The sequence below is a fragment of the Nuphar pumila genome, chromosome 17 (assembly GCF_984573655.1).
Source record: "Nuphar pumila chromosome 17, dmNupPumi1.hap1.1, whole genome shotgun sequence".
Classification (NCBI taxonomy): Eukaryota; Viridiplantae; Streptophyta; class Magnoliopsida; order Nymphaeales; family Nymphaeaceae; genus Nuphar; species Nuphar pumila.
In genome coordinates, this window is record NC_143265.1 from 38,600,238 (window position 1) to 38,610,612 (window position 10,375).

Genomic DNA, 10,375 nt, shown 5'->3' on the forward strand with positions numbered 1-10,375 from the left:
AATTTAAACTCCTAAATGGAATGCAAAGTAACATTAATGAAGACCTAGCACTCTTACTAAATTAGTATTCACGATTTTTTAAAACCTAACTCTAACCTAATTACTTACTAAAATTAATGATATTCTATCTAGGCTATGTCAAGATAGGTAGTAAAAGGGCTTATGAATGAGATGCAACGAAATCGAAAAGGGAATCATCCTTTATAATTATTTTAAGAACTTAATTGGAAAGATTGGGATAGCAAAATCGTCCAGCTTGATGGACCCACACGTTTTTAATTCTCCATTTAAAGAATATAGCCAAGTTTGAAACTCTTTCCCAAAGCCTTGTACACTGTTTTAGAAAGGGATTTAAAACTCAAATTTGTTTCCAAACGTGTAAGGGAGAGAAATCTTTCTCTATTGGCTGAATTACACAGGGTCAAAGCTTGCCTTAAATGGATCCCACGAATTTGGATGAATTCCAAGGTTACCAAAAATCGCTTGTCACCCACAATTACCCAATTGCCCTTTATCTAAAATGCAAGACTAATTAATTAGCTAATCTAATCTATCCTTAACTAAATTAATCCATACACAATTAACTCAAAGAATATGAATAGCAAGTAAAACATGAATTGGAAAGAGCTAACTATTTTAAATACTACACACAAATCAACATTACTAAATTAATTCTAAAATGGCTAAAACAAAGTACAATGAACCCAGACACTACACTCATTACCTGAAACATTCAAAACCTTCCTAAATTATCAAATTCGATTTTAGACAACTAACACACAATTCAAAAATTACCTAAACAAAAAATACTAAAAACGATTTTGCACTAACACACATACATTGAATCTAGACACTCTAAGTAACCTACCTAACTCTAATAGACTTACCAAACGAAAATCCAATTTTAAATGACTAAATCGCACAACGATAAAATCTAATTCTATGTAGATTAACTATAACTAAACCCAACTTTAGATGACGCACAACATCTACTTACCACGCTGCTAAACACAGAAAATAAAAATAAAAAAAATAATTGTATTGAACTACACCACAATCGGCTAAGCTCGGCTTAGCCAATTTTTCTATGGAAAAAGGAAAACCAACAACGGGACTCTCTAAGATATTTTATACTCGATCTAGGCATGCAAAGGACATTTTTAATTTCCTGGATGCACAGAAAAATCAGAAAAGACAATTAGAAAAAATGCTAAAATCGGCTAGAATAGTTCTAGCCGATTTTCACTTTTGGCTAGAATAATTTGTAGAACAATGACTACGACTAACCTAGGACCACAACCGACATTTAAACACATAAAATAACTAAAGAACGACAATGGTTTTGCTGTCAAAGAAAGAGAAAATCAGAAAAGGGACTGAGATTTAGAGGAACTCGACTATGGGATGACACGATCTTATCTAAAAGAATGAGAAGGGGAAGACCTACCTCAAGGGCGATCCGACGAATGTGGGGGTGGATAGAGCGGAATCCATCTATGGAAATGCGTCCAATCTTCTTCAAGGATGCTGGAGCAACACTATGGAACTCCTTCTTACAACTGCAACACGGTTGAAGCACACCGAAGGTGGAAGGTGATCTGATTCAAAATCGGTTGGAGTAGAAGATCAGATGGAGGTAGAGTCGATCGATCTTGTTGGAGTAGACGACACTCAATGCAAGAATGGCGTTTTTAACCTCTGCTACACCTGCAAAATAAAGCACCTATGATCAGTAAACAAAAAGGAGGAGTAGAAATGAAAAAGATATATGGAAAAGAAGAAAAATAACAAGGGGAAATGCTTGATTCTCAAGCAAAACCCAAAGAAACAAGGGTGATGGCATGTGATGGCTGGGAAAGAGAATGGCTGGAGCAAGAATCAGCAAATGGGGTGCAAATCCCTAGGCAAAGACGTCTAGGGTTTTCAGAAAACACGTTTTTATACTTTAGGCTCATTTCAGAAAGAGGTTTAAAATAAAAAAAATTGCTTTGCGCCTCTTTTGGAAGGGGTTTTTTGAAAACTTTTTCTAAATGGGTTTTGGATCACATGTGATACGGATTATGATGTTTTAATAACTGATCCAAGTCCCAAGATGATCTATTTGGGTCGGATCTGGATCCGAATTACCTTGAAATCCGTACCCAAGCACTAAAATTGCAATATCTCACTCAATTTAACTCTGATTTACTTGAAATTCGAACCAAGACTCCATTATGTCAAAATACATCCAATCATGGGTTCTAAACCTTAAAATCACATAAAATGCATGAATATAATAATAAAAAGATGTGCATTTCATGCATCATCAAATACCCCCATGCTTGAATGTTTGTTAGTCCCTTAACAAACAACTACTAAGTTATGAACTTGAAAAAAAATACAAATATGCACTAAACAATTAAAATCCTAACTCACTTTCGTAGGAATCACGGTTGCATTTAGCTCATGCAACAAGCCCTTTAAACCCTAGGGTTACCCCAGTTAACGAGTAAGGTCTCGTGAGGGTTTGCAGTGATGCTACCCACAAACATCAATGTCATGCAAGAATGATTTTTCAGAAATATTAGGCAATTAAGAAATCAGTTTAAGCAAATATTTCATGTAATGTAAACTCTCATAACAAATTTAGAATTCTTATGCCACCACAGTAAAAACCTCTTTCTTTCACTTTTCTAAACTTGTAATTATTCATGATTTTCCTCAGAAAGTCAAGTATTATCATGTTATTATTCATTTATCCTCACCTGTATATTTTCTGCACAACATTTCACAATTATTCCTAAGTAATGAATTTTTCTCATTAAGCTCATTTTTTTTTCTTTTGATTTTCAATTTTCACCTTTTTTCAATTCCGCTCACTTGAGCATTCTTCTCACTTGAGCCCTATTTTAAATATCCAGTTTCGTGACCCGTGTAACGACCTTTGGGTCAGTGACTCCCAGGCCAGACGACCTTAGGGCACCAGATACAGAGTATCCCTCAGACTTAATTGCTTGAGTCACTAGACCTTCTATTTTAATAGTTTACGTATAGTCTTCTTCTCATCATGTGTAATGTCTCTATCTCTTAGGCTTTCTATGAAGTTCATGTAACAAGTTTTTGAATCGGTGGCTCCCAAACCAGATGGCTTTAGGGCACTAGGTGTAAAACACCCTTCAGACTCTACTTACTCGAACCAAAGAGGCCACAGATATTGACTAGACAAGAAGATGATCTCCTTCGTTATCCTTTTCGTCAAGCGACTCAAACACTTCAACTTGTGACTGAGCTCCACTACTTGGAATTGCGAAGACATCAACAACTAAATGTAGCTCTTTTCTTTTAAGCTCATATTTCTAAACATCTTTCAATTGCTTAGCTTTTCCCACAAAACATACTGTGCATACTTATACTAAAGTGATTCAAAACTTTCTAACATTCAAATACTGTCTTTTCTTTGAATTTTCTCATAAATAACTACTCTTTTTGGATCAGATCAGAGAATTTTTTTTACATGGGGCTTAAAAAAATTCTAAATTGTTAGATTATGCCAAAAACAATCATATATGCTACAAACTTGTTCTTAATGACCTAATTTTAGGAGTTTTTAGCTACCAGACATTAAAAAAAATTTAGTGTGCATCTAAACCACCCCCCATGCTTGAATGACATTGTCCCTAGTGGCATACAAAATATGCAAACATGCAATTTAAATGCACACTAAAGATCAATAAACTAAATACGGGAGAAAGGATAGATACAACCTGATATGTGTCAGGCCTCTGAAGTTGATGATTGACTTGACTTTGGACTACCACTATGCATATACGAATGCATAGTTTTCTGCTAATTTGGTCAATGGCCTACTCTTTAAGTTGTGCCCTGCTCTTGGTAACTAATCCTCACACTTTGAATATTAGATAAATCTGCATGAATCAGAACAAGTGTAAGTTCATATGAAATAAAATGACTGAATAAAAGCAAATGCTGAAACTGAAAAACAAAACTAATCTACTATCTATATATGATACATTCCTCTGCTCAAATCCTATTCCTTTATGAGATCCCAGACCTCACACTCACCAGCCTGTAAGGTGTCTGAAATATATGGCTTCAGTCTTTGCCGATTTACCTTGAATGTGCTGCCGGTCTGTGGGTCAAATAATGTCACTGCCCCGTGCGGGAATACTTCTCTCACAATGTATGGTCCATCCCATCTTGACCTTAATTTACCTGGGAATAAATGCAACCGAGAATTGAACAACCAAACTTTCTGATCCGGCTCAAACATTTTTTTGATAATATGTTTATCATGAAAGGCCTTAGTGCGAGCTTTATATAACTTGGCATTCTCATATGCATCATTCTTGAGCTCTTCTAACTCAGTGAGCTGCAATGATTGCTCTTTGACAGCCTGAGTGAGGTCGAAATTAAACTTCTTGATTGCCCAATATGCTCTGTGTTCCAGCTCGACAGGGAGGTGGCATGCTTTCCCAAAAACAAGACGATACGGGGACATACCAATGGGAGTTTTAAATGCAGTCCTATATGCCCAAAGAGCATCATCTAAGTGCTGAGACCAATCCTTGCGATCCGGATGAACTGTCTTTTCTAAAATCCGCTTAATTTTCCTATTAGAAACCTAGACCTGTCCACTGGTCTGCGGATGATAAGGAGTGGTGAACCAATAATTGACAGAATACTTTCTCAGAAGAGAAGCTATCTGTACATTCCTGAAATGCTTGCCACCATCACTTATCATTGCTCGTGGCACACCAAAACGACTGAAAATATTGTGCTTAATGAACTTAGGCACAACTCTATGATCATTGGTCTTGGTTGCCACAACCTTGATCTATTTGGACACATAATTAACCGCCACTAAGATATACAAATTTTTGAATGATGTCGGAAATGGGCCCATAAAATCTATGCCCCAAACATCGATAATCTCAACAATCAGAATCGGGAGCAAGGGAATCATGTCCCTCTTGGACATGTTCCCAGTCTGCTGACAACGAATGCATTTCCTGCAGAACTCATGCGCATCTCTGTGGAGTGTAGACCAAAAAAATTCAGACTGCAAAACCTTTGCAGCTGTCTTCCTACTACTAAAATGCCCTCCACAAGCTAATGAATGACAAAAACTAAGGATGGACTCATACTCCTCCTCCGGGATGCATCTTTTGATGATCTGTTCTGCACAATATTTGAACAACTCTTGCTCATCCCAATAATATTGTCTCATCTGTGATAAGAATCACTCTTGCTCATCCCAATAATATTGTCTCACCTGTGATAAGAATCACTCTTGCTCATTCTTATTCAAATGCTCAGGGATCTGCCTTGAAACCAGATAATTCACAATATCTGTAAACCAGGGTAACTGCGATATTCCAACCGCCATAATCTGCTCATTGGGAAAAGAATCACTGATCGGTCTTTGATCCTGAGTGGTCTCCATGATCAGTCTAGAGAGATGGTCTGCTACTATGTTCTCACTTTTCTTCTTATCTCGAATCTCGAGATCAAACTTCTGTAGTAGCAGGACCCATTGAATGAGTCTCGGTTTGGTGTCTTTTTTGCTAAGAAGGTACTTTAATGCAGCATGATCAGAATAGACAACCACCTTCGAACCGAGAAGATAGGACCTAAATTTATCCAACCCCCTTTTCAAATCAGCAACCCCCAGCCAATCGCTCCCTTGTGCTCTCGTAAAATATCTAGCAGTCTTTGCTCCTGCTCCTCTATGAGCAGTGACGAGATGATCACAGACAGAGTCTCACCAACTCCGAGATATGCATACTTGAGTGAATCCGGTAAGAGTTTCAGCTTAAGTTGCGGGGGAGACTCTATCAATGATTTGGCTAGGGTCTCAGCAAGTGGTGGGAGAGGCTCAATGCTCCCTCTCCAAGGAGGGTATCCTGACGAAACTAATGACACATCTATACTAACTCTACAACTATCATCTCTTGTATGATACAAATCAAGGGAATCCTTTATCATGTACAACTCTGGATGTGCTTCCACTAAATCCTGTGCTATATCAACTTGGAAGCACTCCATATCTCCCATTGGACCCATTGCGGCATTAAAAATGTTCAGCCTGACCTTTTGATTGCCGAATGACAAGTCCATAGCTCCGGTTCTACAATTAATGCATGCATTGGCAGTCGCCAAGAATGGTTTGCCCAGAATGATCAGAGTCTGGTGGTGGCTATCAACTCCTTCCATGTCAAGGATAATGAAATCGACTGGAAAGTAGAACTCATCCACTTTAACTAGCACATCTTCCAAGACCCCTCTCGGTACCTTGACAGAATGATCTGCTAGTTGAAGTGTAATCGGGGTCGATCTCATTTCTCCTAGCTCAAATGAGTCATAGAAATATCCAAGTAGATTGTTCACGCTTGCTCCAAGGCCGAGCAAAGCGCGTTCTATCCGGATGTTTCCTATGGTACATGCAATGATCGGGGCTCGAGGGTCCTTGAGCTTTGGTGAAGTCTGGTGCTGAATCAATGAACTCACGTGCTCAGTCAGATGGACCTTGGTAAGAACTCTTCCTCTAGATTTCCTCTTCTAGGTGCAGAGTTCCTTCAGGAATTTGGCATAGGCCGGCACCTGTTGAATGGCATCTAGCAAAGGCAGGTTGATCTGCACATGCTTGAAGATCTCAAGCATGTCCTGGATCTTCATGCTTTGCTTTCTTCTGCCCACAGGAGATTCTAACGCTTTGGGATAGGGTGGTTTGGGGATATACATCTGAGGGTCCTCCTCTTTGTGAGAAGGCTCACTCCTATCCTGCTTTTGAACTGGGGTGAAGGACTGAGCTGCAAAAGATGGTATGCTCGAGTTTGGCTCATCTGTCCTCTCTCTACTCTCGATGTGATACTCACGTCCACTCCTAAGGGCCATAAAAGATTTGGCTTGTTGTTGTGACTATGTGATGTAAAGGCCTCCCGTCATTTGTTCATTGCACTTTGGGTTTATCACTGCCTGACTCGGAAAACTATCCTCAGGTCTCCGACTGATCACTTCTGCTAACTGTCCCATCTGCGACTCTAACTTCGCAATGGACTGAGTATGTGAGCTCAAAATCTGACTGTACTTCTCGAAGGCATTCTGATTAGAGGTTTTCACCTCTTGGAATGCTTGGAGAAGTCTCTCCTCGAAAGAAGTCTGTTGCGCAGACTCTTGTTTGAGCTGAGTAGAAAAAGAAAGAGTGTTCTGAGGATAGTTCGGCCTCTGAAATGTCTTAGTGAATGGTGGCGGCTGCGCCGGCTGAGAGGGGGAAAGCTGAGTGGAAGGCTGGGGATTCTTCCATGAAAAGTTAGGATGGTTACGCCACCCCGGGTTATATGTAAGTGAATATGGATTGTTCGGGGGTCTGATGTAACCTTGAGCAGCCTGAACTTGCTCTTGCACAAATTCAGGGTACTGAGCTGTAAGATCCATGATTTTTATTTTGATGTAATATTTTGTATATATGTTGAAATCGATGAATTTTGATGTTTTGGCAATTTCTGAAAATTTTGCTTATTTTGAGAATTGGGTAAAATCACATAATTTTATGTAAAAGAGCAATTTCGGGAAATCTAGAGCGAATTAACTTCCAAAACTCTTAGGGTAATTTTGGAATAGGGTTATAGTGATTCACCCCGAATTTGAGATCCGAACGACACAAAAACCCCGTCAGTGCATGTGAATTACGAGTTTTGCTTCAAGTTTGAACCCGAATCATAAAACGTTATTTCTTGCAAACGAAAGGTAATTTTCTTAAGAGGCATTGAGCATTTCATGTTAATTAAGATTAGAAAGAGAACTAAATGGTTTGTTGGAATTAAATTAGTATTTTAATGCTTTAAATAAGCGTTATTTTGGAACTAGTATCATAGGCAATTTTTGAATTTGGATCCGGAGCAACTAGAGGACCCAAACCCAATGAACGACCCCTATAGTGGATGTCCATGGCCATGGTTGACCAGCTGGTCAAGGGTTGACCAGCTGGATGGTATTTTTGAAAGAAAATTACATGGTTTTGAAAAGAAGGCCTCTATTGGCCACTTATCTTTTCAAAAATCCTCATGATGAAGCTTCAAGGCCATCATGAGGGGCGTCATTTCCAAAAGAAGAGCATGGGGCTGGCGCCCCATGGCAGTTTTGAAATATTTTTAAGAGATTTCAAATGCCCAAAATGTATTGGGTGAGTTGGGTGGCAGCCAAGGGTGCCCCCTTGTAATTTGTTTAAAGTTTAATGGCTTTACAAAAATGGCGTTTTTGAAAAGTTTCTAAATCTTTTTAAAAGCTTGACATGCATTGGTTGTGGGAAGGGGTGGAGCTCCCCAGCCCTCCATCTTGGAGGGAATAATCCTAGCCGTCCGTTTCCATTGTACCTTATATAAAACTCCTTGGAAAAAAAAACTCGCCCCACCATTAAGCGATTTTTCCTAACTCCCTCTCTCTCTTCTCTCTCCCAAACCTCCTCTCTTCTCCTCTTGTCTCCTACCTACAGCCGTGGGTGTCTCTTGGAGTAGAGAGCTGCAACCAACACACTCTTTCCTCTTCTTCAAACAAGCTAAGGTGAAGTTTCAACATTTCCTTTTTGATTCAAGGATTTCGGAATACATGAAACCCACAAAGCAATGCACTCAATGCGTGCATGCTTCAAAGAGGTGGATTAACTCTAGAAAAAAATATTTTCTCTATGGGTGTTTTTGTTTCTCATATGGCTGCATGATTTGAAATAGGTCTTCCATCTTGTTCCTAAGTGCGTTTTTCAGCTTTTCTTCATTAATGTATGTAGTTTTTTATTAGCTGTGGTAATGAATGTTTTTGTTTTCTTCTTCTTTTCGGTTTTGGCTATTCTTGGTCATGGCAGTCGATGCTGGGTGAGCTGGACTGAGTTGGGTTCATCCAGCACACACCCAGCTCTTTTAGAGCTTGTTTGGGGTGCTTGCAGGCCCAGACATGCGCTACAGCCGTCGCCTTACCTTTGACTCCCATTCTTGGACGTGTTGGGCTCAGCACAGTCCCAAACCAAAGGGACTGGCGCTTCATCCATGGGGGTGGTTTGGGTCACAGCGTGACTCAGCCCCATTTGTTGTGGGAAGCCGTGGCTTCCAGCAAAAAAAAAAAGATATAAATTTTTTACCTTTTATCGCTATGGTGTTTCCTTTTTTTGTGGGTTATGCTTGCGAGTTGGGGCCGGCCCAAGGCAGGCGCCCAACTCCTTCCTCCCATTTGGGTGCGAGCCATAGGCTCTTGCTCTCGGTTCTGGGGTTGGCACGATCTGGTCCCATGGGCCAGACCCTTCAGCCATCCTTGCTGAACCGGGTTTGGAGCCGGCGCACTTCGGTTGGCCCGCGCGTGCCCAACCTATGAATATAGGTATGTGTCTAGGTGGAAAATATTTTGATGCATCCTTGTCTTCTTTTTTTTTGTAGTCTTCGACTTGGCTAGGCGCCGGTCTAAACCAGGGGTTCAGACTAGCACCACAGCCTGGTCTGGACCCGCTGTGCGCATGAGCCTAGCCCAGCCCGTTTTCCCCTTGGTTGGAGCTGGGTGCACACCGCACGGGTGTTGTGCACCCTTAGCATTTTGTTTTAGCACTCAGTGGATGCAGGCCTGAACCAAGGTTTAGACCTGAAACCTTTGGCAGCCCAGCTAGCACCCGGTGCTAACTGCGGGTTCACCTTGTTGGAGTCGGGTGCCAGCCACTTGGTGCTGGACATCCCGGGTCTTCCCTTTTCGACTGAGCCTCTTAGGGCCCAGGTCTAAACTGAAAAGTTCAGACCTTGGCATGTTGCAACTGTTTTCTGGTCCTAGGGACCAGACACTTTGACCCACCGATTGGTACCCCTTTCACTGGACACCCGGTTGACCCTTGTCGGGGCTTGAACCAGCCCCAACCGAATCCCTGTTAGTGGTCTGGTTCGATCCACAAGTCAGACCAGATTCGGTTAGCAAGTGTGACAGTCTGGTCCGTGCGACCAGACCATCGCTTTAGTTGGAGTTTTTTGCAGCACGTGTGTGGATCCGCGTGTTGGCACACTTGCAACCCCGTAATGCCACAATTGTGGCTGTCAACACGTTCCTATCAAAAATCAGTCTGCACCTACCTAGAACCGAACCATAGTGGGTTCAAGCTAGCCTTTGCCTTGCCCCGCATCCTCCTCGCATTTCGGTTAGGGTTTTGGCATTCGTACTCATGCCTTAGGATGCACCGGGTCCGAGTAAGTTTCCATATATATATATATATATATATACATGTATGGGGATGTATATATATTTAAATGTGAATGTATATATACGTATAAACGTATACATATACGTATGAGTCTCATTGAGTATGTTTGATAGTGTTGATATATATATATATATATATATATATATATAT